This window comes from Anabrus simplex, chromosome 2 (genome assembly GCF_040414725.1).
Source record: "Anabrus simplex isolate iqAnaSimp1 chromosome 2, ASM4041472v1, whole genome shotgun sequence".
Classification (NCBI taxonomy): Eukaryota; Metazoa; Arthropoda; class Insecta; order Orthoptera; family Tettigoniidae; genus Anabrus; species Anabrus simplex.
The window spans coordinates 1,087,829,423-1,087,853,713 of NC_090266.1; the positions used below are offsets into that span (position 1 = coordinate 1,087,829,423).

The following is a 24,291-nucleotide window of genomic DNA, read 5'->3' on the forward strand; positions in this document are numbered from 1 at the left end:
GTTTTCATTCATTCACTATGCAATGAAACTTTCACAAAAATAACAATTTGCACACATATTACAATTAAATAGAAGTACCTTGAGAATTTACAAATGATCAATGGTAATTTCATTAAAAAATAATATGGTTTGTAGAAAATAAACATACAAATTAATTTCCTTCAATCCAACCAGTAAAAAATTAAAGGAACGGTAATTATGTGGTAAGACAACAGAGCTTGTATAAATTGTTTTTTAATAATTCCTATAATTGATAGTTTAAGGCGTTTAAAATGAAATAAAAATTGAATTCACCCTCCCCCTCCCAATCACCGCCCTGGTGACGTTAATGATAACTAATTGCTTCTAGGCGAAGCATTATTTGATCCTGTAATCATTAAAAGGACCTTTATGTTTTCTTATATATAAATTATATGAGTAGAAAACTGGAATCACAAATAAGGCTGTCTTTTACTTGCTACAAGTTGCTTTACGTCGCACCAACACAGATAGGTCTTATGACGACGATGGGATCGGATACGCCTAGGAGTGGGAAGGAAGCGACCGTGCCCTTAATTAAGATACAGTCCCAGCATTTGCCTAGTGTGGAAATGGAAGACCACGGAAAAACATCTTCAGAGCTACCGACAGTGGGGTTCGAACCTACTATCTCCCGAATACTGGATACTGGCCGCACTTTAGCAGCTATCGACCTCGGTCGGCTCTCTTTACGGACGATAGAGTAATACGGGTAAGTTACATGATTGTGAGCGACTGCAAAATGACCTCGAAAATGTTGCGAGATGGACAGCTGGCAATGATATGATAGTTGTGAGTTTCAACAAGGGGAAAAGTCCTCTGTTTTAATTACTGCGTTGATTGGATGAAAGTACCTCACGGGGATCACTGTAAGTACGTAGGTGCTAGTATGAGGAATGATATTCATTGAGTTAATTACACAAACGGAATGAGTAGGGCCCGGATTCTTATATAATTACATATTTCATTCCTACATAATTATGTGCAACACAGAAAATGAAAAATGTCGATGAATTGTAGTTCTGAAGTGGTTATACTTGGATTTCATTTTATATATTCTTAGTAGTATTACATATTTCACATAGTCTACGTATATGAAGAATGTAACATTTTTGAACATATAAACATAATTAACTTTATTTAGTAACACTTATTTGCCGCACAGGCAACAATGCTGCCAACTTGTTTACTTAAGAACGAAGATAAGCACTAATTCGCAAGGTGAATTACTACTTTCTTGCCTTGCGGACAGTATGCGCCACGGCCATGGATAAAAGCCACTTGAAGGGAGTGTTGCACCGAGACGCGAGGTTGCACGAATTCTTTACGGCTACCGCAGCCCTGTATCTGCCACTGAATTAAGGTAAGTTTCATATAAAATTTTTCTTGTTCTGTATTCCACATTGTTTCCTATATGCGCTCTGCTTATTTGTGCTTTTATTCTGCCCGGGTTGATTACGCAATTTAATTATCATCATTGATGGGAATGGCGTCACATCCCTTTTCACGTTGCCCAATAAGAAGGCAAGTAGCTATTTCAGCAAAGGACAATGGCGGGTGCTGCTCTTTATTAGGTTATGAAAGTAAATGTCCTTCTGGGGAGAGGGAGGGGGTGCTGGTGGATTCTTAGACATCGCAATGAACACATCTCTCCTCTGAAAGGAATTTCAAGTAAGATTTGCATAATTTATACTTCCTTATAATGTTACAAACCTCGGGTGGCAAGGTGTCAACTTTTGCCTGGGCGCCTTACTTTCGCTTCTCCAAGTTGTTAACCCACTTAACAACTGCGTGCAGACAGCTAGACTCCACTAATTCATACAGTCACATACAGTGAACAACTAAACAGCAACAGTGCTAAACAGCTGGACAGTACTTCTCACAAAAGGACTATTCACACTGTTCCAATTACACTCACGATAGCTGCTCCAGTCGCTGATTCCACGGCAGTACTCAGTCCACAGGAAAAACACACAGTACTCCATCCCGTACCCGACGATATCTTGATGACAGCAGCCAAATAGCCGTCTTCAGTCCAGCCACTCACTCGGTGTTCCAACGCAACAACCACTCCTCATTCAGACCTCAGATGGACACTGGTGACAGCTAACATCCTGTCATCCCAGCCCAGCCACCGAACCCCAACACACTGATTCCACGTCTGAGTCAAACACTGAGTCCCACACTGACTGATTGTCCGCAGCTAGCCTCCTTTTTATAGCTCGGGTGATGTGTACCAGAATATTATCGATATGGTTAGAGCCGGAACATTCTCGTTGCATCTCCCAGGAACTCAGGGGCAAACCAGCCGAAAAGAACAATACACTGAAAGGCTTGCCCTGCCATCCACCCCGGCTGGGAGCTCCCCCGTTCGTGTGACTCACTAGCCCCTTCCAGGAAGTACCGAAAGTGACTACCAGCGGGCTGGCACGTAAAAATAGGAATGATTGTGGAACTCAGGAGAAACTGAAGGAACTTACTAGGAAGTTGAATTTAGGAAAGCCGGGCTGAGTGGCTCAGACGGTTGAGGAGCTGTTCTTCTGACCCCAACTTGGCAGATTCGATCCTGGCTCAGTCCTGTGGTATTTGAAGGTGTTCATAAAATAAATCCTGCGGGACTAAATTCCGGCACCTTAGCGTCTCCGAAAACCGTAAACGTAGTTAGTGGGATGTAAAAGCAAATAACATGATTCATTTAGCAAAAACGTCAGCTATAGTTAACATGATGGTGAACATAATTGGCAGTCATATTACCGGTACTTTTAGGGAACGATGGAAGGATACGTGTAGATACTTTAAGACAGAAACAGGTTCCAGGAAAGATATTCCAGGGATCATTAATGATGAAGGAGAGTGTGCATGGAGGACTTACAGAAGACAGAAGTACTCAGCCAGCAGTATGCAATGGTACTTGGGTATAAGGATAAGGTCAAGAGGCGACTAATACTGGTGAATTACTAACATTTGTCTATGACAATAAAGACATCTATAAAAAGATAACAAATGCTGAAAGCTAGAAAAGCAGCTGGAATTGGTAATATTTCTGGGGATATACTTATGGCAATTGGTTGGCACATAGTGCCATATGTGAATATTTTATTACCGGTACTGTTTGCATTTCTTCATATGGTTATGAGGGTATTTAAGGGTTGTAGTACGGATGTGAAGGAGAAGGTGTATAAGTCTCTGGTAAGACCAAAATTACAGTATCGTTCCAGTGTATGGGACCCACATCAGGATTGCTTAATGCGAGAACTGGAAAAAGAAACGCAGTTCGATTCGTTCTTGGTGATTTGTGACAAGAGACGTGTTACGAAAATGCTGCAAACTTTGGGCCGGAAAGACTTGGGAATAATGAGGTGAGATGCTTGACGAAGCAGCATGATCCGAACTGTCGTTGGAGAGATGGTGCGGAATGATATTAGTAGACGAATACGCTTGAGTGGAGGTTTTAAAAGTAGGCGAGATAATAATATGAAGATAAAGTTGGAATTCAAGAGGAGAAGTTGGAAAAATATTCATTTACACTGACTGACAGAGCAAATGCAACACCAAGAAGGAGTGGTCAGAACTTTATGCCAATTGCAGGGTAGACTGACGTCACTGAGGTATGCTCATGATGTGAAATGCGCCGCTGTGCTGCGCACGTAGCGAACGATAAATGGGACACGGCGTTGGCGAATGGCCCACTTCGTACCGTGATTTCTCAGCCGACAGTCATTGTAGAACGTGTTGTCGTGTGCCACAGGACACGTGTATAGCTAAGAATGCCAGGCCGCCGTCAACGGAGGCATTTCCAGCAGACAGACGACTTTACGAGGGGTATGGTGATCGGGCTGAGAAGGGCAGGTTGGTCGCTTCGTCAAATCGCAGCCGATACCCATAGGGATGTGTCCACAGTGCAGCGCCTGTGGCGAAGATGGTTGGCGCAGGGACATGTGGCACGTGCGAGGGGTCCAGGCGCAGCCCGAGTGACGTCAGCACGCGAGGATCGGCGCATCCGCCGCCAAGCGGTGGCAGCCCCGCACGCCACGTCAACCGCCATTCTTCAGCATGTGCAAGACACCCTGGCTGTTCCAATATAGACCAGAACAATTTCCCGTCGATTGGTTGAAGGAGGCCTGCACTCCCGGCGTTCGCTCAGAAGACTACCATTGACTCCACAGCATAGACGTGCACGCCTGGCATGGTGCCGGGCTAGAGCGACTTGGATGAGGGAATGGCGGAACGTCGTGTTCTCCGATGAGTCACCCTTCTGTTCTGTCAGTGATAGTCACCGCAGACGAGTGTGGCGTCGGCGTGGAGAAAGGTCAAATCCGGCAGTAACTGTGGAGCGCCCTACCGCTAGACAATGCGGCATCATGGTTTGGGGCGCTATTGCGTATGATTCCACGTCACCTCTAGTGCGTATTCAAGGCACGTTAAATGCCCACCGCTACGTGCAGCATGTGCTGCGGCCGGTGGCACTCCCGTACCTTCAGGGGCTGCCCAATGCTCTGTTTCAGCAGGATAATGCCCGCCCACACACTGCTCGCATCTCCCAACAGGCTCTACGAGGTGTACAGATGCTTCCGTGGCCAGCGTACTCTCCGGATCTCTCACCAATCGAACACGTGTGGGATCTCATTGGACGCCGTTTGCAAACTCTGCCCCAGCCTCGTACGGACGACCAACTGTGGCAAATGGTTCACAGAGAATGGAGAACCATCCCTCAGGACACCATCCGCACTCTTATTGACTCTGTACCTCGACGTGTTTCTGCGTGCATCGCCGCTCGCGGTGGTCCTACATCCTACTGAGTCGATGCCGTGCGCATTGTGTAACCTGCATATCGGTTTGAAATAAACATCAATTATTCGTCCGTGCCGTCTCTGTTTTTTCCCCAACTTTCATCCCTTTCGAACCACTCCTTCTTGGTGTTGCATTTGCTCTGTCAGTCAGTGTATATGATGAAGAATGAGGGTTTGGAATAATTTATCAAGGGAAATGTTTGATACGTTTCCAAGTTCTTTGAGAGCTTAAAAGAAAATGCTAGGTAAACAATTGATAGGGAATCTGCCACCTGAGCGACAGCTCTAAATGCAGATCATTGATGATGGTTGTTGTATTTTATTTTCAGGGCATGAGGGCAACAGGAAGTTAGTTATAACAGTAAAATATGTAAAATACTCCGTGATTTACAGTGCAGACCCCTGGTTGCAATGATCGTTGAGGCGTCAAATCTATATGGTCTGACACCGTGGTTAGCTGGTTTGCGTCCTATTGGTTGAAACAAAGTTTCACCATCAGAATGTTGGCCGCATGGTAGAATAGGTGGTGGCATATGTTGTAACCAAGGTTGAAGTTTACAAAACACAACTTTTATTGCTTCACTTTATGATATTTACATAAATAACTGAAATTTATTCTGAAGCAAAAAGGAATATTGAATCTTGAGAAAAGTCTGTCTTTATACAATATGTACAGGTTTACAGTCTTTATATACACTTCTATCTTGAAAAGATAGTCTTTGTGAATTGACACGTTGATAGTCGAGAACTATCTGGCACACTAACATGAATGTCTTTGAGAGTCCTTGTTTGTTGAAGTGCCTGAATTCCTAAAAAGCAAGTTCAATTGATTGAAGAAATTCCACCTAGCGAAACTAAGGGAGCTAGCATAACTTAGGGAATGAAAATGGCTTGTAAAAGAATTACGGAACATAGGCAGCGGAAACAGGTAAGGGAGCGGTGACCAGAGGTGAAACCTCGTACTGCCAGAAATTCAGTCCACCTGGTCGAAGCACATTTTCAAGAGGAGTAGCCTCCGTGCTCGACGTAGGGTGTATTCTGGAGCTGGACACCGGGGCAAGTGGGCAAGTGAGCATTTTTTTTTTTTTTTTTTTTTTTTTTTTTCGGGGGGGCCCCCGAAGCCCGCTCCCCCCGCGTGACCAACGACTCAATCTACATGGCCTCCGACATGCTATTATTTCTAAGAAGAAGAAAGAGATAGCAGGGAAGCAGACAGGGAGCTCCTATTTATAGTACACTCGATGGTCAGGCACGCGCACTGAGGGCTGCGCGTCGAAGCTAGCAGAATGATACACAGGCGCGCGTGCAGCTGGCTGGAGGAGCGAGAAAGGGAGCGCCGGACATACAACAGCATACAATTTCTAATCACTAGATTGCGAGACAAAAGCCTGGATCCAATTCCAAAACTCTCCGCGGTATTCATATAGAGTGCGGGCATATGACGCTGTTAATGGTGATCCGTCCGTCGGATGGAGATGTTAAGCTTTGAGCAGTCCCCTTGTGCTATTCGACAGGAGAAGGTTATGTGCCCGCACCGGGTTACGCTCTCTCCCTTCCTACTATACAATATCACGTCATTCATTTCATCAGATTAACTCCTCTGATGAGGTTGACGTTAGGAGGTCATAAAATCCGCTACGAAGATTAATCTCTCTTCATACCTGACCCTGTAGGAAACGGGGGAAGTGTTGGACATATACACTCCGTGATTCACAGTGCATAGCATTGTTCTTAACATTCTGATGTATTTTGATTACGTCTTTAATTTGATTATTTAAAAAGTAACTATACTGACTTACTGTCAAAATTAGAGAATTAGAGAACTTTGTTATAATATATGGAGGCATTTAAAACAATGTTATTATCTCATCAAAACCATGTGATAATAAAAGGAATAGACGAATATTTTTGTCATTTTAATGCATGAATACTACTGCATATTTTATGAAAATTACATATTTCACTGATATATACTACATTGTTATGTACAGTACATATTTCGCACTTTGATATCACCTACTTATGAGGGTACTTACAGGTTGTAATAAAGATGTAAAGGAGAGGCGACTTTTTTTTCTTGCTAGTGGCTTTACGTCGCACCGACACAGATAGGTCTTATGGCGACGATGGGATAGGAAAGGCCTAGGAGTTGGAAGGAAGCGGTCGTGGGAAACCACGGTAAAGCATCTTCAGGGCTGTCGACAGTGAGATTCGAACCCACTATCTCCCGAATGCAAGCTTACAGCCGCGCGCCTCTAACCGCACTGCCAACTCGCCCGGTGTAAAGGAGAGGGCATAAGTCACTGATAAGGCCACAATTAGGGTACGGTTCCAATGTATGGGATCCCAATCAGGATTACTGACGATTTGAAATGGGCAATTTTCGACAAAGTGATAGCGTTTCGAAAATATTGCTAACTTAGGGCTGGGACTGCTGCAAGCAGTATGTTCCGAGCTGTCAGAGGAGAGAGAACGTGGAGTGACATTGGAAGACGAATATGGTTGAGTGGTGTTCTATAGTAGGGTCGCTCACAATATGAAGATAAAGTTGGAATTCAGAGGACAAATGGGGGCAAATATTCGTTTATAGGAAGAGGAGTTAGGGATTAGAATGATTTACCAAGCGAGATTTTCGATAAATGTAAGAAAACTCTAGGTAAACAACTGGTAGGGAATCTGCTACGTGGTCGACTGCCCTAAATGCAGATCCAGTAGCGTAGCCAGGATAGACCAATTGGTGGGGGGTTATCGTTACAAAATGATATGAAATGGCGTATGGCTTTCAGTGTTAGGAGTGTCCGAGGACATGTTCGGCTCATCAGGTGCAAGTCTTTTGATTTGACTCCCGTAGGCGACCTACGCGTCACGATGAGGATGAAATGATGTCGAAGACGACACATACACCCAGCACCCCTGTCAGCGAAATTAACCAATAATGGTTAAAATTCCTGACCCTGCAGGGAATCGAACCCGGGACCCCGGTGACCAAAGGCCAGCACGCTAACCATTTAGCCACGGAGCCGGACGTTACAAAATGATGGTAGAATATAATGAAGGTGCTTGTGCGTGTGTCATACGCAGTAGCGGCGATTGGGAATTAGAAGGGGAGGGGGGAGGGGCAAAAATGTACAGACAACAGAAAGTAGCCGGATTGAGGGATACAGCAAGAGGGGGGGGGGAGGGGTGTTTATACACAACAAAACTGAAAAAAAAAAAAAAAAGCTACAAAATGGTAAGTCTTTGAGCGAAATTCGACTAAGAGGTAAAGGTTGAGAGTTACTCTAAGAAACTAACAGACAATATTAAAGAGACTGCCAGAATGACGAATGCACGCGACAAGCAGGTGAATCATAGTCTACCTCAGTGTCCACGACCTTGGCAAAAAATATACCCCTGTTACCCTTCCTCATAGCATTTGCGAAGTCTCCACTACTTGCTCTGGCGCTATACAAATCGGTTAGCCGCGACGAACGAAATTTTGTGAGTATTTTCGATAGTAATTTTGTTAATAATTACAAATTTGCACAAATTGTTTTTTTTAATAATTCCTAGTTTCAGCTGGATAAATGGAATTAATTGTAATGTTTTCTCTACAAAGTGGGGGATGGGCAACCGCCCCCCCCCTCGCCCCCCTTAGTCGCCACTACTGGTCGTACGCGCATGCAAGAGTATCATTATAAGGACACCGATACAAGTAAATTATGTTGATATTCAGATTGCCGGGCGATTTGGCCGTGCGGTTAGGGCGCACAGCTGTGAGCTCGCATCCGGGAGATAGTGGGTTCGAACCCCACTGTCGGCAGTCCTGAAGATGGTTTTCTGTGGTTTTCCATTTTCACACCAGGCAAATGCTGGGGCTGTACCTTAATTAAGGCCACGACCGCTTCCTTTCAATTCCTAGGCCTTTCCTGTCCAATTGTCGCCATAAGACCTACCTGTGTTGGTGCGACGTAAAGCACACAGCAAAAAAAATAGCGATATTCACATTGCTTTACCTACCTTTTTCTTAAACGTTTTCAAAAAACTTGGGAATTTATCGATGACATATTTTTTTTAAACGTGTGGAAAGAGAGTCTATTGGTGTCCATTTTCTCCTAATCGTCTACAGAGTTAATATCGTTATCTCTCAGTGAAGGGTGGCATTAACTTGATTTTTCTGGAAATGAATTACCGCAACTCTACGGTACGGTGTAAGCGGTTCGAATATCCGGTACTGTATGTTCAATAACCTAGACGCGGGACGTTGTTCTCCTGTCATTGGCGACATGAGCATGGCGGGGAGAATCAAGGTCAAACATTTGGGTGGGAGTGACAAAGATGGGAAGAGGAAAAAGAAGAAAGCCGTCGGCGGGGGGCGTCGCTGGAACGCAACAGGCGTTCATATGAATTCTTACGTCATTGGGAAGAACACGTGCTGAAAGAATCCACGAAAATTCAAATAGGTTTGATGTTACTTAACGAACTTTGAAGCCACTGAAACAAGGTACACGGTCATTGTTGCATTATTCATAAACCTTTATAATAAAATGAAACAGGTGTTGTATTTATTGTAACAAATATAATTTCACTGCTAGTTGTATGTTCCTGTTTAAGTCCGAGATTAGGTGTCTTCTGCAACAGTTTTTAAGTGGTTATGTTTTGACGTAAATAGAAGTAAATACAGTCTCTACTGTATTTGATAGAAGTCAAATAGGTAGGTGTGATGTGAACAGCTGTTGTATATTTCAAATTGTTCGTGTGTATATGTTACGGTATACCCGGTGTTGTATAGGTTTGAAAGAAGTCTGGCCTTTCACATCTTTAGTGTTATTCTGCTGTAATACTTGAAGAAGATTCAATGAATGAATGAATGGTATGCCTCCAAGGGCCAAACTCTTAATCTCGTCTTAGCATATTCTTTGTACGGTACTTGTTTCTTAAAGTTAGATACCGGTTACTTATATGAACAGTATATCGAAGCCGGTACCGGTACTTATTGTGTGATAATAATATAATTAGGAAATAGGGCAACAGTTAATTCCTTCCTGCCGTAGGAGACTTACGGAATTGATTTGAAGCCGATCAATATTTGTTTGAATGATGTGCTTCCAAGTTGTAAGAGTATCGGTTATTTTTAAGTGATCGAAAATACCTTCTAGCCTGCTTATGTACAAAGACAAACTGCCTACGTATTACCTCTCTTCTTCTTCTCGAAGCCTAACTTGTTGGCCTCTTGAGAAAAAGAGGAAACATTTGGCTGGCCAGCACAAAAAGTGAATTTTAAAAAAAGTTATATAACTCACTGTGCTGATACTTTTCCAAATGAACTAGTGTATTCATTTATATATTGTTATTTTGTATTTAAAGTTATAAAGGCTCCTAGAAAGACACATATGCATTTCTAGCTAGAATTGTATATTTAATTTATTTCATTTTGGAAGTAATTACTTATTATGAAAGCAAGAGAACTTGCTGAAGGCTTGTGGTGCAGGGGTGAGTGGTACATAAATCTCTTTTTATGTGTGATTTTGTTTACTGTTGCACTTTGTGATAGGAATAGAAAACAGTAAATATAGTACCAGTACTGCTTGTCTTCTCAATTAGAACTTCAGTTAATTAGAAGATGATTCAGAAAGTAACTTAATTTGTGATGAATTGGAAATGAGCTTTGCCGCCTAAGAGTTGCTCATAATTCCTTTGGAATATAGTACACACTATTCTGTGTGCAAATGTATCCAGAAGGACTATGCAAAATCATGAAATGGTTAAGGCTTAAATTAATTGAATGGTCACATGGGCTACATTGATGTGTTTATGTGGACCATTGCATGACACGTGTATTAAAGGATGAATAAAGATGCACTTCATAATATAAAAGGAATGAGAGGATTGGCTTCATTATACTGGAGAAAGCTTTGGAATAAAAGGACAGTGTTAAGGCAAGCATTTTTAAAGTTATTCAAAATAATATTTGCTAGTATTAATGTTAATCGTAAAGATTTTCCTACTTCCTTAGGTATATTTGATAAAGTTAAGCATGTGTTTTTCCGTTTGTGGGCATGGTCTTGTGATAGTATTGTTAGCAATTTTAGCAAATGTCCAAGTGTCATACTAAGCATTTAACTTCTATGCTGCTCTTCTTCCTCAAAATCCAGTCATGAAAGTCTTTATAGTTAGTCCCTGCTTCAGAGCATTCCTAAACTGTTGGATTAACCATGACTGAAGAGATAGATATCTGGAGCTATTATTTAATTAATTAATTAATTAATTAATTAATTAATTGTGTGGCTCCATGGCTAAATGTTTAGCATGATGGTCTTTGGTCCAAGGTGTCCTGGCTTCAATTCTCACCAGGGTCAGGGATTTTTACCTGCGTTGGTTAATTCCGATGGGATGGGGGGCTGTATGTGCGTGCATGTGCATGCGTGCATACTGTCTTCAGCATTAGAATTCATCATAGATAGGGCACTGTCCTCACAGATGTGCAGATTGGCTATAAGGCATCAACTCAAAAAACCTGCAGCAGCTTGAGATCACACACCATTGATTGATTGATTGATTGATTAATTAATTAATTAATTAATTAATTGCATTTCTTTTTTGTTTTCCTTGCTTATTCGTATATTATCTTTTGCAACCTTACATTAGTTTTCAAGGGATGAATCCATATAATTTTCAGGTCTAATAAACATGAAGTTAGCTTCACTGTTTGTTGCTTAAATGGCAGAAAGATATGATTGCCAAACTATGTAGTAGGTAGTGTTTTACTGAACTATCATAATCATAGTACCTACTCATGCTTAATCTTGTCTGTTGTTTCTTTAAAAGTAATTAACTTTCATCTTGGGAGATGCAGTCTCCTAGACCACAATAATATTTTCAAGTTGAAAGACGTGCCCTTCTATAGTTGGTTTCTGTCCATTTTTGTCATCCATCCTCTTAACTCACAAGTCTCTCCCTGGCTCAGTACTGTTCTACCTGTTGAAAAAAATCTAACTTCATTATAAAACATTGCATTATCTTAGACTGCAACTTGTTTGTGATTCACATTTACCACAAATGTAAATATGCATATACCTAATGGCAAATAACTTTAACTAGCAGTGCACATACTGTAAATTATAGTACGCGCAACTTTTAGTGATACATGGACCGCTAGTACTGATTCGGTAGACCTCTATTATCTTCGAAATTCGTATTGGCAACCTTTGAAACACAAACTGTGAATCGCTTATTCATCGCCGTGAGACATCTGGCGTACACTTACGTACTAGTACTGTTATTGTTTACACAGCAAAGCTAAACTATAGAATTCATGCTATGAACAAGATTTGCATCGAGAAATGTTATATAATGTGTGTGCGTGTGTGTGTGTGTGTGTGATATAGTCGTTAGCTGAAGATAATGAAGGGTTAGAAAATTCATATCGATCGATCATACTATCGATTCAATTCAGATTTCATTTCCATTCAGTTGGCAGTATTACCGGAACTGGGAGTGCTCTCTCCTTACTCTTCACCCCCCGTAACACCGGCTATCACTAAAAGTTGTACGTACAATACTTTGTCTTGTATGGCTGTCAAGTAAGGATAAACACCAGCAGTCTTTTGAGACCTTAACTCTTAACGTACGCACCAGAAATATGATCTCGCAAGTTGAGGGTTAAAGTATTATACCTCTTTTGAAATCGGCCAATAAGTCTGAAGGAAATTGAAAGGCTTTTATTTGCATTCTGCTTCACTATCACTTCTCTCCAATTTTCTCTTCAATATCTATCTGATCCTGAACTTACTCTTACTTAGAAATGCTTATGATGTAACTTCAAAAAATAAACAGAAACACTTTCAGCTCTTTCTTCTTGGTGCATGATTACTTTCACCATCTGTTCCGTCCCCCTAAAGAAGGAAAATTAAAAAAAAAAAAAAATTTCCATTTGCACCAGTTACATTTATTTAGACATAGGTGGGCTAAGTAGTTCAAATGGTAGAGTGCTGGCCTTTTGAACTCAAGTTGGTGTATCAGCCCTGGTTCAATCAAGTGGTAATTATACCAGCCTCATGTCTGTAGATATACTGACACGTCGAAGAACTCCTGCAGAACTAATTGTGGCACCTCAGGATCTCCAGAAATTGTAAATGTAGTTCGTGGGACATAAGAATAATATTATTTAAACACACTTGCATTTTAAAACTCAAGTTCCTCTTCTGGTGGGAATTCTGAAATTCTCTCTATGATTAGGTTGATCAGATGTCCTCTTTTATCCAGGCATGTCCTCCTTTTTAGACCATTGTCTGGGGTGCAGGTGGATTATTTAAAAAACCCGAAATGCCCTCCTCTTTTAGTGAATCTGGTTATTTTGGGATGATCTGTTTTACTTACTTCGTTTTTAGAAGTATTCATTACGCAACAATATCCTTAATACTGTATCGATATATAGAAATGTGATAATGGCTGTACAGAATATACGATTATTCTATGCATGCCTTGTATTATGATAATAGAAGCTACTAGCTGATATACCCGTGCTTCGCTACGGAATTCTCAGAAAGACTGTCTTTGTGGTTTTCCCAACTGAAATCAACATACAGTAGGTCATAATAATAATGTCAGTAGGAATATAGCGATTAAAAGCAATGTTATCATTTAAAATACTCATTCAAATGAAAAACCGCACATTTTCTCACTTTTAACGAACAGTACTACGGTGCCGATCTAATAGTCGGAAGTTCCAGTGCTGGAATAACCAGGCCGCAGACAGCCGTGAGCGCTCCTCTGCCATTATTCCGTTAAATGTGCACACTGCTCATTCCAATCCTTGCCTCAGAATAGGGATTGAATAGCTCGAATGCTATGATAACCAGTGTGTTATGTACTAGTAGTATCAGAAAATTTACGAAGCAGAGGAATGGCATGCTGAAGAAGAAAGTTATCTAACTCCCCAGCTACTTTCCGTTATAGCGTAGACTGTAGTTTCTTATTCCCTGACTTTACGTACCGATTTTTATTACATTCTGTTTACCCATTTTCTCGTGACTCGGCACTGATATGGACTTAGCAACAAAAATACAAATTCATGAATATCTCTGTTATCAAAGCCGGTACGGTAAAAATGTATGACATAAATCATCGGAAATTTAATACTATATAACTTTAGTTATGTAGTATTTATCGATAGGACCGCTAATAACATAAATATTTGAGAAATAAATTTTAGGCCTTCCCCTAAACTACCATTTCACTCAGCGTGAATAAAATTATTTATGACCTAGATTATAGCGACTTATTCCTCGACTTCACATACTGATTTTCATTAAATTCTCTTAAGTTGCTATAGTAGCCCCTGTGTATAAAGGAAAGGGTGATAGACATAAAGCTGAAAATTACAGGCCAGTTAGTTTGACATGCATTGTATGTAAGCTTTGGGAAAGCATTCATTCTGATGTTGGCAAAATTAATAACTGGTTTTATAGAAGGCAGTTTGGGTTTAGGAAAGGTTACTCCACTGAAGCTCAGCTTGTAGGATTTCAGCAGGACATAGCAGATATCCTGGATTCAGGAGGCCAAATAGACTGTATTGCGATTGACCTATCTAAGGCATTTGATAGGGTAGATCATGGAAGACTACTGGCAAAAATGAGTGCTATTGGACTAAAAACAGAGTGACTCAATGGGTGGCTATATTTCTAGAAAACAGAACTCAGAGAATTAGAGTAGGCGAAGCTTTATCTGACCCTATAATAATTAAGAAGGGAATTCCTCAAGGCAGTATTATTGGACCTTTATGTTTTCTTATATATATCATTGATATGTGTAAAGAAGTGGAATCAGAGATAAAGCTGTTTGCAGATGATGTTATTCTGTACAGAGTAATAAATAAGATACAAGATTGTGAGCGGCTGCAGGGTGACCTCAATGTTGTGAGATGGTCGGCGGGCAATGGTATGATGATAAACGGGGTTAAAAGTCAGGTTGTGAGTTTCACAAATAGGAAAAGTCCTCTCAGTTTTAATTACTGCGTTGATGGGGTGAAAGTTCCTTTTGGGGATCATTGTAAGTACCTAGGTGTTAATATAAGAAAAGACCTTCATTGGGATAAGCACATAAATATGATTGTTAATAAAGGGTACAGATCTCTGCACATGGTTATGAGGGTATTTAGGGGTTGTAGTAAGGATGTAAAGGAGAGGGCATATAAGTCTCTGGTAAGACCCCAACTACAGTATAGTTCCAGTGCATGGGACCCTCACCAGGATTACTTGATTCAACAACTGGAAAAAATCCAAAGAAAAGCAGCTCGATTTGTTCTGGGTGATTTCCGACAAGAGTAGTGTTACAAAAATGTTGCAAAGTTTGGGCTGGGAAGACATGGGAGAAAGGAGACGAGTTGCTCGATTAAGTGGTATGTTCCGAGCTGTCAGTGGAGAGATGGCATGGGAGGACATCAGTAGACAAATAAGTTTGAGTGGTGTCTTTAAAAGTAGGAAAGATCACAATATGAAGATAAAGTTGGAATTCAAGAGGACAAATTGGGGCAAATATTCATTTATAGGAAGGGGAGTTAGGGATTGGAATAACTTACCAAGGGAGATGTTTAATAAATTTCCAGTTTCTTTGCGATCATTTCAGAAAAGGCTAGGAAAACAACAAATATGGAATCTGCCATCTGGGCGACTGCCCTAAATGCAGATCAGTAGTGATTGATTGATTGATTGATTGATTGATTGATTGATTGATTGACAGACAGGAATTACAGAAAATTAAAAAAGTGTATTTCCTTGTTACTGTGGATATGACCGATACAGAAATACCATTATTTTCAAATTTGGATCAATGTACAGTCAAAACTCTTATTTTATATGTATTTACCACTCTGTATACTGAAGGCTTCTCTCTCAGCAATGCCCTGTCAGAACACTGCTATGTTAATGTTTGAAAACTGACAACATAAGTGACAGGAGATCGTCTGGATTTGAAGGAGCCTGTTTTTAAATTGATGGCACTGGAAGTAATATTGATTATTGTGATGTTGAAAAATGTATTCTGTATTTGGCTTTCAGGTTGATAGTGTGAAATCTTTTGATCAATTTTGCAATTTAAAACCAATTCCTGAAACGACTCTGAATATAACAAGTTACCTTGTAGTCAGAAATGGGAAAAGTTGATTGTAGTTCAAGAGTTATTAAAACTTGCAGAATACTTTTTTCTATACCACAGCACAATGCAAATGTAGAAAGAGTATTTTCATTAATCTCAACACAATGGACTGACTATAGGAATCGTTCCAAAGCAGAATCTGTGAAAATCCTCTTAACGGTTTAATATAATCTAAAGGAATTTACATGTGTATTTTTTTATATTAGACATGCCGAAACTCCTAAAGGCAACTGCATTTTCAGAAAAGTACCTGCAAAGCATGTAAATTAGTTTCATTGTTTACGTTTTGTAAGAATTTACTGTATAATATAGAAATAGATAAATTTCGTTTATGTATGTGGAAATTAGAATATATATAAGTCTAAATTCAGACTCTTAATGCAGGATTTTTGTGTGGACCTCTTTTCTTTTCAGCATTGTCCTCCTTTTTAAATAGTTTTGTCCTCTTTTTAATCTATTTGCATATGGTCACCCTACCTATGATCCAGTATTTGTATTAGCCTACCTTAATTTTGCCTTATACCTAATTTTTACATTGAAGGGGGTTGAACCTTGGTCAGTGCATGCAAGATATTCAATCTATTTAAAAGAGGTTTTTCTGTGAATGTCTCAAGTTTCTGTGCCTTTTTACAAAATTCCAAGTTGCATAAACACGGCTAGAAAGCCCAGAATGACGGACGGGAGGATTCGTTGTTCCGACCCCATGACACCTCTTAATCTGCAGGCCTTCGGGATGAGCAGCGGTCGCTTGGTACGCTGTGGTCCTTCGAGGCTGTTGTGGCATGTGATTTGGTTTAAGTTGTATACAACTGTAAGCTTCCTTGCTTGTTCTAAAGATTTAGATCTTCCATGTTAAATTCATTTAATATTTTGTTACATGTTCACTATAGCCTGTTCTGTAAAGTCACTCTCGCGATATCTGCTGTAAGGAAATTTGCATGTTAATTCTCACAGAAGTAAAGTAAAATTCAGCGATAGATTGATTTCTTATTCTCAAAAGAAATATGCATTTTTTACCACTTGGTTTTGAATCCTGGATGATATAGCAAGACGGACAACGCATACCCGTCAGTATTCAAAGAGTTCGGCAAACGTTTGATTTCTCAGCCACTTGCTTGCCCAGCAGGGGGTGATCTTTGACTGTAGTGGGCTTTAAAACGGATGTTCTGATTCCCCAACAGAAATCCTCACAGCTCTGTTGCCAGTGCACCTCTCATTAAATAGAAGTCAGTCTCTTTTATCAGCTCAGACAGTTCGCACGTGCTTTGTTCGCTGTTTGAAAGTCTTGTAATATTTGCTTCATCTATATATTTAAAATAACTTGTCCTGACTGACTGACTGACTGACTGACTGACTGACTGACTGATTCATCATTGCCGAGCCAAAACTACTGGACATAAAGAAATGAAATATTGGGCATAGATTCATATTACGATGTAGGTGCTCGCTAAGAGTTTTTTCGGATATTCCTTCGCTAAGAGGGTGAAAAGGGGGTTGAAATTTTAAAATGAGTGTACCTATATCTCAAAACTTTAAAAGTTTACAGCTGTAAAAATTGGTATTTAGAATCTTCTTTAAAAATAAGGAAACACATATTTTTTTGTTTTCAGAAAATCCCAATAGGAGGGGTGAAAAGGGGTGAAAAATGGGTTGAATGCCTTTAATGAGGATACTTATATCTCAGAAACTGAAGATATTACAGACCTGAAAATTGGTACTTTTGATCTCTCTTAAAAATAAAGAAACATATATTTGTTTTTGGAAAATCCAATTAATGGGAAGGTGAAAAGGGGGGTGAATTTTTAAAATGAGCGCATCTATATCTCAAAACTTTTAAAGTTTACAGATCTCAAAATTGGTCTTTAGAATCTTCATTAAAAATAAAGAAACACGTATTTTTTGTTTTTGGAAAATCCCAATAGGAGGGGTGAAAATGGGTTGAATGCCTTTAATGAGGATACTTATATCTCAGAAACTGAAGATATTACAGACCTGAAAATTGGTGTTTGGGATCTCCTTTAAAAATAAAGAAACACGTAATTTTTGTTTTTGGAAAATCCAATTAATGGGGGTGGGGGTGAAAAGGGGGTGAATTTTTAAAATGAGTGTATCTATATCTCGAAACTTTGAAAGTTTATAGATGTAAAATTTGGTATTTAGAATCTCCTTTAAAGAAGAAAAGTTAGTTTTCGGAAAATCCCAATGGGAAGGGTGGAAAAGGGTGAAAAAGGGGTTGAATGCCTTTAATGAGGCTACTTATATTACAGAACCTGAAGATATTACAGACCTGAAAATTGGTGTTTGGGATCACCTTTAAAAATAAAGAAACATGTATTTTGTATTTTTGAAAAATGCAATCATGGGGGGTGGTGGGGGTGAAAAGGGGTGAATTTTTAAAATGAGTGTATCTATATCTCAAAACTTTGAAAGTTTATAGATGTAAAATTTGGTATTTAGAATCTCCTTTAAAGAAAAAAGTTTGTTTTCGGAAAATCCCAATGGGAAGGTTGGAAAAGGGTGAAAAGGGGGTTGAATGCCTTTAATGAGGCTACTTATATTTCAGGACCTGAAAGATATTACAGACCTGAAAATTGGTATTTTGGATCTACTTTAAAAATAAAGAAGTAGGTATTTTTTCGTTTTTGGAAAATCCAAATAATGGGGGGTGAAAAGGTGGGTGAATTTTTAAAATGAGTGTGTCTACGTCTTAAAACTTCAATAGTTTACAGATGTAAAAATTGGTGTTTAGAATCTCCTTTAAAAATAAAGGAACACATATTTTTTGTTTTCTGTAAATCCCAATAAGAGGGGTGTAAAAGGGTTGAATGCTTTAATGAGGATACATATATCTCAGAAACTGAAGATATTACAGAACTGAAAATTTGTATATGGGATCTCCTTTAAAAATAAAGAAGTACGTATTTTCTGTTTTTGGAAATCCAGTTAATGGCACTTAAACCGGAGTGACAAATTGGAGTGAATTTTTTGAAAGACTATATCTACAGAATATCTGAGAAACGTAAAATGTTACAGACGTAAAAAGTGGGTATTTGGAATTTCCTGTAAATGTAAAGAAACATAGGTGATTTGCTTTTGGAAATAAGGGGAAATAAAAAGGGGTGAAATAAAAAGGGGTGAAATTTTAAAATGATAATTTCTACAGAAACAACTTAACATGTTACAGAAGTGAAAAATGGTATTTTTTAAAATCTCTATTAAAAACAAAGAAACGTGTTATTTTTGGTTTTCGGAAATACCACTTGGGTAGAGAGGGGGGGGGGTAAAAGTGTCTGAAAATAGTGATTTCTTTTAATTAGCCTACTGATATCTCAAAAATGAAGATGTTAAAGACGTGAAATTTGATATTTGGAATCTGCTTTAAAAATAAAGAAACACGTATTTTCGGAAAATCCAATGAAGGAGCGGGGGGGGGGGGGGGTGAAGGAATTGAAAAATTAATTGACTTAATTGTATGAGAATACATACATCTAATAAAAATAAAGTTTTTACAGACGTGGAAATGGGTATTTGGATTTCCTTTTAAAACAAAGTAAAACGCATTTGGAGGGGGGGGGGGGGATCTTGCGGGGCGGGAGTGAAAAGGAGTTGAATTCCGTTCACGAGGACACACAAATCAAAAACTGAAGAAGTTGGAGTCATGATAATTGGTATTTAGAAGATCCTTTACTATTAAACAAACAAGTAATTAGGGGGCTGGGGGAGGAGTGTGAAAGGAAGTGAAAAACGTGAATTATTTTTATGGGGATACTTATATCTCAAAACTGAAGGTAATAGACGTTAACATTTGTGTTTGGAATCTCCTTTAAACATAAAGGAACACGCCTTCTTTTAATTTTTTTGGGGGGGGTGGTAAATAAACTTAACGGCGGTGGGGTGTAAATGGAGGTGTGACCAATTGATTTTACTGTTCATAATGTACTTATAAGGAGCCTCCGTTGCTCAGGCGGCAGCGCGCCGGCCTCTCACAGCTGGGTTCCGTGGTTCAAATCCCGGTCACTCCATGTGACATTCGTGCTGGACAAAACGGAGGCGGGACAGGTTTTTTCTCCGGATACTCCGGTTTTCCCTCTCATCATTCATTGCAGCAACACTGTCCAATATTTCATTTCATTTGTCATTCATCGATCATTGCCCCAGAGGTGTGCTTTGGCAGCCGGCACAATTCCTATTGTCGCCGCTAGATGGGCCTTTATTAATTCCATTCCTGACCGTGTCGAATGACTGGAAACAGGCTGTATAATTTCGATGTACTTATTCTGATCATAAACCGATCATTTTTAATCTTTCCTGGGTTCGATTTCAACAGCCATCTTTTCCTTCGGAGAACGTTCTTAGATTACAGTAGACTCTCCTGGCATATAAATAAAAATTTAAACACATTTGAATTAAACAATAGGAATTAGATTGCCCGTCAAATTGTTCACCTCTATAATAAGGTCAGTAATGCACGGAAGTATGTCATTCGTATCGCCAGAAATCCCGCACACTTGCCTACGTGCGACAATGGTGCTGGTCACATTGTCAACAATGACAGTGGCAGCAGATGTAATTTACCGCCAAGTAGAGGTCTTGCATCTTGCTGTGGGGTCCAGAACATCTAATAATAATAATAATAATAATAATAATAATAATAATAATAATAATAATAATAATAATGTTCTGGCCCGTCGTCAAATTGTGTGGACCGCGCTGGAAACGGGTCCTGCCCTGGTAATGACTACAAATACAGTCCGGCCGCGGGTTCCGTACCGCCAAGGCACCCAAGACGACACCACGCCAGATCTCCTTCAGGATTTGATCCATATTAAAAATGCTTATAGGAAAAGGTGGCAAAGATTTAGTGATCCAACTGACCGCGCGGAATACCTGGACCTAGCTCGGGAAGTACGAAATCGATTGCTGGAAAGAAAGATTGAAAAATGGGAGGAAGTTTGCCATAATCTCTCAGAAAACAAGTCAGATCGCGAATTTCGGAGGATTATATATAAAACATTAAGCATTCAATTATAAATTTCAGTATAATACCGTAGCGAAGCAGGGTATCTTGCTAGTTAATTAATATTTGTGAAGTGTATTGCTTTTCACATAGCTTTATGCAATGATGTGGAGGCCGTGGGAATCAAACTTGGAAATTAATGCACCAAAAGATCTTGAATTAAATCTGCCAGTGCACACAAACAAATAATACCGGTTCAGTGCCCGCAAGTGATACTCGACAGAGTAGCAGTGGTTCCATGCCCACGAGTTATATTCAAGCAAGTAGTAGTAGTAGTACTGCGAAGAAAAGAAAGGCTAAAACTTTAAATAAGCAAAGTCAGCGGCTGATATGTAATGCATACGAATACGTTACGAAGAACAGTGTAGGCAATGTTTATTATTATTATTATTATTATTATTATTATTATTATTATTATTATTATTATTATTATTATTATTCCAGTCCATGATTCGTGATTTTACTTTTCCTTTACTATACTACTAGTTATATCTTTGTCCTATGAGGAATTTCTCATGGATTTCATAACTATTGACTGATACAATTTTTTATTATTAGGCTTTACTGTAGTATACCTATTTATAGACACATTTTAAATGGTCCTTGTAATTACTAATCAAAATTTTTATGTAAGCTTTGTCTTTTTGGCAGCCTCCAAATGGGGGAAGCAGAAATAAATGCATTTCTAAATAATAGCTGCATAAAAGTAATATTTTAATAGGTATACTTTTAGGTTAATGTTACAAGTTAATGTTCATGGCTCATGTTTTTTTTGTAAATTATACGACTAGTGTACACTTTTATGCATTGTTTTTGCAACCGTAAGTTGTCGTATGTTTTTCAAATTTTGTGGCTGAAGATGATGCACACTAGCATCGAAACCGGTCCCTTTAATAATAAAATGTTATAATTCATCTTATAACATTGTGTTGTATTGAATAGGTGGACTCCCCTTTTTAGTTTCCATTAGGTTTACTTTGGTATGAATTCAAGCATAGTATTTAGGGAGTCCTGCTATTTGTATTTAAAATAGCTGATGGCAATCACTTACGGCTATTTGAAAGTTCTTTCTCGAGTTTATTTGCCAATTCCTTCTGTTTTCTTTCTTTCTTTCTTTGTTCTAACATCTGCGACCACTGCACAGGTTATGCACGAAACAAAATATTCTGCAATATCGGGTTGGGCTATGGTTCATGATCGGGTTTTTATTTTTATATTGTCTTAAGAATAAATTAAATGGTAACATATTTAAATAATCGATGCAAAGTATGACAACCTTGCTCTTGACAGTGCTCACTTGCCTTTTAAACGACACGCACCCCTTGTGTCCAGAGGAAAGAATCTGACTGACAACCCTCATTATCACCAGGACGGGCCAACTGACAACCCTCATTATCACTTGGGCGGGCCAAGTTTTGGGATCAGAAGCTGCCGCATGGGTGTACGTTCAGTGTCAGGAGTATATTCTTCTTCCTAGTATAATTCTGAATAATTCTGTTGTATTTCTGATCAACCATTCCCCCACCATCACCTTATTTTATTCTGTGGGACATCACTTAATAAATGGGGAGTGGCATCGTCACTGGATTCTCCCCAAGGTGACTGTGGTTTGAATCTTGTCCAATGCATATGGGATTTTTGAAAGAAAAGTTACATCCCTGTGGTTCAGATGCCTCATAAAATGGGAGGTACTGTGGCTCTACAATATCAACAGTCACATAAAACTAGAAGCTTGAGAATCAAGTTTAGCAGCTGATCCATTGACACATAAAATCCCATTTTGTAAATCTGTTTGAAAATCTGCTAGATGTGCTTTCAAGTCTCTTGATGAACCAGTTTCTCTTGAATCTAACATCAATAAATTATGTATAATTGCGTTGAACTACCTACAGATTATGGCTCAATGACAGTGTTGTCAAAGAATTTCACTAAGCCGTAAGTAATATAAGCTCACAAGACAAAAAATTAGTCACCCTAGTGTGCATGCGCTGATAGATAGTTAAGCCTGTACAGATGGTGCAGCGAATGAGTCCCAGTACTCATCTGGATGTGCACTGCCTCTACATGAGCATAAGGCAGTAGTGATCAGTAAGACATTAATGTATCAAGCAGACAGTGTACATCAACATCGATAGATGTAAGGATGGTGTCAGATTGGCAAAAAGGGGCAATCGTATTTGGCCATGCCCATGGCCATACGGTACTTGAAGTTGCTGGATTTGTTGGTGTTTTGCAACAGACTGTTCAGTGTGTCTACAATTAGTGCTGTACTACACGTGGCCACGAAACAAATCATCAGAATTGTGGTAGGAAAAAGATCCCGACAGAGGGACCGGAGATGCTTTTCACGGCTTGTGAATCAAAATTGCTTCCAAACCTGACAGAAATTGCTGCAGTCAGTGAATGAAGGCCTATCCCAACCTCTTAGCAAGAGAATATTGTGACGGGAACTGAATGCAGTGAACACTGGAGTCGGTCACCTCGCAAGAGCCCATTGCTCACACAGGCACATAAAGCTGCGCGTCTTCACTGGGCTGGAAATTGTCGAACGTGGACAGTAGCTGACTGGTGGAACATAGTGTGTTCTGATGAATCACATTTTTTGCTGTATTCCAATGATGCACGTCATTGAGTGCACCGAAGTCCAAGTGAAGCGTTTCATCCTGGATGGGTACGAGGTCAGGTTCAAGCCAGAGGTGGGTCCGTGATGTTCTGGGGGTGTTTTTTGTTTCATGGATTGGGCCCAGTCACTGAGGTGACCACTAACATGAACCAGCATGTTTATTTAAACATTCTGGATGATCAGGTGTTGCCTTTCCGTCAACATCTGCATGATGAGTATACTGTTGATACCCCGATTTTTTCAAGATGACAACACCAAAGTTCATCGGGCTGGCCTCATATCTGACTGGTTTTATGAACACTCCCCCACCCTATTACATCTCGATTGGCCTGCAAAATCACCTGACATGAACCCCATTGAAAATCTGTGCGACAGGTTGGAACAGCGGGTAAAATGCAGACATCAGCATCCCCGCAATTTGGTGGAATTGCGCGATCAGATCCTCAGCGAGTGGCTTAACCTAGATGTAACGTACCTCTACAACCTTGTGAACTCTCTTCCTAACAGAATCCAGGCAGTTATCAAGTCCAGAGATGGAGTTGCACAGTATTAGATGATGCTTGCAATGATTTCTCCAGGAGTGACTAATTTTTTGTCCCATGAACTTTGAATGTGAGGTGCTTGCATTTTAATTTTTCTTGAATTTTCTTTCATTTGACATTTAACCATAGTTTAACATTAGTATAATTAAATATAAATGAACATGTTTA

General features: G+C 39.6%; 1 protein-coding gene across 1 annotated transcript in view; it reads left to right on the forward strand.

Annotated features, from left to right (window-relative positions):
• Positions 1 to 9,134: 9,134 nt before the first annotated feature.
• The window catches only part of LOC136864712 (peroxisomal acyl-coenzyme A oxidase 3), a 297,560-nt gene continuing 282,403 nt past the window's right edge, over positions 9,135 to 24,291 (forward strand). The window contains exon 1 of the mRNA XM_067142046.2: positions 9,135 to 9,291. The gene's annotated coding sequence lies outside the window, so the exon portion shown is untranslated. The remainder of the gene's footprint in view (positions 9,292 to 24,291) is intronic.